The sequence below is a fragment of the Mastomys coucha genome, unplaced genomic scaffold (assembly GCF_008632895.1).
Source record: "Mastomys coucha isolate ucsf_1 unplaced genomic scaffold, UCSF_Mcou_1 pScaffold22, whole genome shotgun sequence".
Taxonomy (NCBI): Eukaryota; Metazoa; Chordata; class Mammalia; order Rodentia; family Muridae; genus Mastomys; species Mastomys coucha.
Genome location: NW_022196905.1, coordinates 35,851,196 through 35,856,599, shown reverse-complemented (window position 1 = coordinate 35,856,599; position 5,404 = coordinate 35,851,196). Strand labels below are relative to the sequence as shown.

The 5,404-nt window shown below is 39.1% G+C and overlaps 1 pseudogene; it reads right to left on the bottom strand.

Moving 5' to 3' along the window:
- Positions 1-2,492: 2,492 nt before the first annotated feature.
- Positions 2,493-5,404, bottom strand: part of LOC116104519 — a 4,412-nt pseudogene continuing 1,500 nt past the window's right edge.

The window sequence follows — 5,404 nt, the reverse complement described above, 5'->3', positions numbered from 1 at the left end:
GTAAATGAAGTTTTAAGCACTGGGTATCAGAGGGCTTAAAAAGGTCCAAGGAGATTATACCATCTCAGAGTATGGTATTCTCCAGCACACTGTCACTTTTCAAAAGTGGGGTAGTGATAGCTTTTATCTTCATTTGAACTTTATTTGGAAAGGAATCCATGGCACAAGTATCCAAAAGACCTCTCTTTTAGGAGGCACTATCCTAAGGTTTAGATACTAGTGTCATTCTTCTCTGAATGTCTTACAGTTAAATTTAACAACATGGATAAACTGGAAGTCCAGATGACATTGCTAGAGGCCACCAAGGGAGACAACTTCATGGATAGGAGAGATCTATATAAAACAAGGCTTCGGTAGGATCAAAGTAAAGGATGTTTTGTCTTGTGAACACACCACCATCCTGTAGAACCTGGAAATGCCCAAGATGTTACTCAATCCTTTCTGTTGGTTCTTGACAGCCAGGGAAATACACATCCTAACAGGCCCCCACAACTGAGCTTTGAATTTTACTGTATTTACACTCCAACACCTATTTTCAAAACACTTGCACACATATTACCTGATTTAAACATGCTGGCCTGGCTGTTGGGTTGTGACAGGTCTGGTTTTCACAGCTGTAGAGCTGATTTGAGAAGTCTCTGGCTCTATACATTTTTGGTTTTGTCTGGAGATCTGCTTTGGGAAGCAGTGAAGCACATCCCCCAAGCAATGAGGCAGAACTGTGGACAGCTGGGAAATTGGAGCTCACAAACCACCCGAGGTCTGTCAAGCATGAGTTTTTCTCTTCTGACAAAAGCTTTTAGATAGTTGTGAAGCCAATAGATTTTCTTTTTATTTTGTACTTTGACAATTTTCATACCTGTATATAGTACATGATGTTTACTCTCAAACTCCTCCTCCTCTTCCTCTTCCTCCTTTTCCTCCTCCTCCTCCTCTTCCTCCTCTTCCCTCTCTCCCTCCTTCCCTTCTTCTTCCCCATGGGCTCTTTTCCTATATTCCTGCCTTTATTGAAACATTATCTTTCTTTTAAATGAATGTTCATATGTTATATTCTGATCAAAGTTTCCCCTCACCCACCTCCTCCCATCTTCTTATTCCAGCAAAAAGTAGAAGCACACACACACACACACACACACACACACACACACACACACACATACACACACACACACACAAAATACACAGAGCCAGAAACCATAATATCCATGCAAAAGACTAGCAAGATTAAAAGAAAATGCCCAGACAAAGCAATATGAAAAAACAAACAAACAAAACAAAACCAACAAAAATACTACTGAATTTGTTGTGTGTTTGTCGTTTAGTGTTGGGCTTGAGGTCTAGTTTTTTTTTTAAATTTACTTATCATTTTATTTGTTTACATTTCAAATATTATCCCCCTTCCCAGTCTCCCCTCCATGAAATCCCCACCCAGTTCCCCTCCCCTTTGCCTCTAAGGAGGGTGTTCCCCTCCACCCACCCATGCCAGCCTCACCCCTCTAGTATCCCCCTTCTCTGAAGCATCGAGCTTCCACAGAAGCAAGTGCATCCCCTCCCACTGAGGCTGCCCTCTTTCTTCCTTGTCTACGTCTAACACACATGTTCCGGTTTGCCCCCATCTCTCCATAACTATTCTATTTTCCCTTCCTTGGGAGTTCCTCCCTCCCCACTAGTCCTTTACTCTCTACACCTGATTTCTGTGGTTATTCAGATTGTATGATGGCTATAGGCAGCTTAAAAACTAACATCCACATACAAGATACTATATACCCTAATTTATTTTCTGAAGTCTGGGTTACCTCACTCAGAATGGTTTTTTTTCTAGTTCCATCAATTTTCCTGCAATTTTCATTTTCTTTTAACAGCTGAATACTATTCAATTATGTAAATGTGGCACATTATCCATTCATCTGTTGATGGGTATGTAGGCTGTTTCTAGTTCCTGATTATGGTGACTAGAGTATCAATGAACATGGATGAGCAAATGTCTCTGGAGTACAATGTGGAGTCCTTTGACCATGTGCTACAGGTAGATTTTGAGGTCAGTCGTGGCACACACCCTTAATCCCAGCACTTGGGAGGCAGAGGCAGGCAGATTTCTGAGTTCGAGGCCAGTCTGGTCTACAGAGTGAGTTCCAGGACAGCAAAGGCTATACAGAGAAACCCTGTCTCGAAAAACAAACACAAACAAACAAACAAACAAACAAACAAAAAGAAAATCTTAACAAGTAACTCAAGCGAACATCTGCCCATTCTAGCCTGCATCTAAATACTTGGTCAATATAGGTTAGTTTCTTTTCCCAGCTCTTCCAGAGTTTCAAGGTATTTTACTTACTGAAGTAAAGACTTCCATATTAAGCTTTATTAAACTTAATTTGCTTTGTTTTATCTCCACAAAGAAATGTTTTCATAGCAGTAAGTCAGTATCCATTATCATTAAACATGCTTTCAAAGAAATTTGACACTCCATCATGAATTATTTGCTTTCCGAGTACTTAATTTGCCAATTGTAAGTAAGGTCCACAGCTTTTTATTAAAATTTGAACAATGTAAATTTAATTAGATGTCAAAAGCTCACCACCTTCATGGCAGTGATCAAAAACTGGACAGAGCTCACATGGTGCCCGGACCAAGCCTGTAAATGGGAAGGTTGTGTTGACTGTCCTGTACAGTTTCATGTATCCATTTGCCAACAGTGCATATTTCAGTGATGAGAGTCATCTGCACTTTCCCTTCATAAATATGTTCGAGATGGTTTCAATGTCCTCTACAGACAACTCTTATCTTGCTGATGCCCAGTTGACAGATGTACTTCCACACTTCTTGTGTAGGAGCTACTGAACTGTCTCTTTGTATCATTAGATTTTTTTTTCTTTTTATTGGATGTTTCTGCTTTGATTTGTAGGAATTTGAAACATTGTTGTTTAAGCACTTCAACAAATTCCGTTTCAAAATCCTGGTCGGTGTATCTTTCCTCAAAAGTTACATATTGGCTATATTGGTTGGCCTTCCTCAGCCTCAGATTACAGAGTTTAAAACCTTTTTTTGTTTTTGAAGCTACTATAGACTTTAAAGCTTTAATAAGCTCTTCTTACTTCCCAAATTCTTGAGAATTTTGTTGATTTTTGTTAGTGGCAAGTTACTATTGTATCAGATATCTGTGCTTCATATTCCTTTGTTTCCTCCATTCTCCATGATTTGATAGACTAGTTTTTCCTGGCTATCAAAACTCCATTTTGTTAGCATTCTGAGAATTCTTCGTTCTATATAGAGGCCTGCATCATTCTTTAAAAGATATAATTCACCCATGGACATCAGTCTACTGATGGCCACTCCCATTGTTTTGCTCTCTATATAGCATTTCATTTTAGATTATTTGATCTGTGACTCCATAAGGGAAATGGTAGCATAATTCTGTAATCTTGTTTTCTATTTTCTCCAGACCCATGTCATGTGGCTGCACCTTCACCTTCACCTTGGCCCAGAGGGCGATTTTCAAAATTAGGAGAAAAGACACCTCCGTAGAGTGTGATGGGAGTCTTGGGGATGACACACTTGTACTGGGCAGGCAAGAGGCCCCACAGAAATGAAATTGGTTTCTAGGATATGTACATTTGGCTTTAGTAGATGATGTCAAATGGGCTTCTCAAGGGGTTACAGAGATTCACATTGTTGTTACCAGTGTATAGAGAGATGAGAGGCTCCACATCATCATTATTCTACAATGTCTGCCTTTGTAAATTTAGTGAGCATAATAGGTACAGTGTAGTTATAGCTCATTACGGTTTGCATTTCTCCTATTACTAATGAAGTTCAGGACCTCTTCATGTTAGTAATTCTTATGTGACATGCTTATCCAAGCTCACACTTAATATTTTATTCATGTGCGTGTGAACTTTTAGTGATGTGGGTATAATTTCCAAATCTACCTGTAAGTTACCTGTGAGTTATATGAAATCTATTCTTCCTATTTTCAGTTGTATCCATTTACTGTTATTTTGTGGAGCTGTAGGTCAAAACCAGGGCTTTGCACATGGAAGGCAAGTAAGTATTCTACTGCTTAAAAACCTCCTTAGCCTAAAGGTGTCTTTTGATGAGCAGAATTTTAAAATGGTTTTAAAATTTTTCTGTGTGCATGATTGTATGCAATATTAATATGTACATAAGCCAATACAATAACTATGTCTGTGACTGTACATGTCAGGGACATGTGTGGAGGTCATAGAACCACTTTGTGGACCTAGTTCTTTTCTTCCACTTTTACTTAGGTTCTGAGGGTTGAACTCAGGCTATCAGGCTTATCCATTAAGTTATCCCTTTGGTCTGAAATTCTCTCTTCCCTTCTTCTTTCTTCTTCTTCTTCTTCTTCTTCTTCTTCTTCTTCTTCTTCTTCTTCTTCTTCTTCTTCTCCTCCTCCTCCTCCTCCTTCTTCTTTCTTCTTCTTCTTCTTCTTCTTCTTCTTCTTCTTCTTCTTCTTCTTCTTCTTCTTCTTCTTCTTCTCCTCTTCTTCCCCCCCAAATAACCATTAAGAAAAAACCCCAAAGATCAGAAGAAATGAAAGCCAATGACAAAAAATAAGTACACACACACACACACACACACACACACACACACACACAATGGAGTCTGTTTTATGTTGGGCAGCTATTCCTGGACATGAGGTATGCCATGAAGTATATTTGATACACTCAGTGAAACTTGGAGAAAAATTTTCAGTCTTCCAGCATGAATCCATTGCAGACAGCTTTCTGGTTAGGGATGGGATTTTATGTCCACTTCCTCTTCAGTGCTGGGATTTTTGTTTAGTTTGAATCTCTGTAGGTCTTGTGTGTGATGCCACAGTCTATCTGAGTTCATATGTGTATCAGCCCCATTCTTCCTGGAAGGCACTGTTCCTTGGAGTCATCCTCTACCTATGGCTCCTCTTCTGCACTGATGCCTGAGGCTCAGTTGGGGGGCAGGTTTGATAAAGACATCCTATTTAGGGTTAAGTGCTCCAAGATATTTCACTTTCTATAGATATTTCTACTTTATAGCAGATGTTTTCTGAAATGATCTTACATTCATTAATGAGTAATAATATTTGAATATTATTCCTTTCTATGAGTTAATATTTTTAACCTATCTGAAAATTTTTGTTGGTCTATTAGTGTCTCTTTTTGTACTAGCTTCTTGTGATTGCTATAGCAAATTGCCATAAACTTGCTAGTTGAAACTAACACATTTGTTTGAAATTGTTTGGATGGAGGTTCTAAATCAGTGCCATTGGACTGAACTCAGGTGTGGGCAATTTGTTCCCTCTCAAAGCTCCAGAAGAGAATTTGCTCTCTATCCTTGCCAGTTTCTCCTGGCCACTAGCATTCCTGGGTTTGTGGCTCCATCACTGCCATCTCTGTTTTCATGGTTA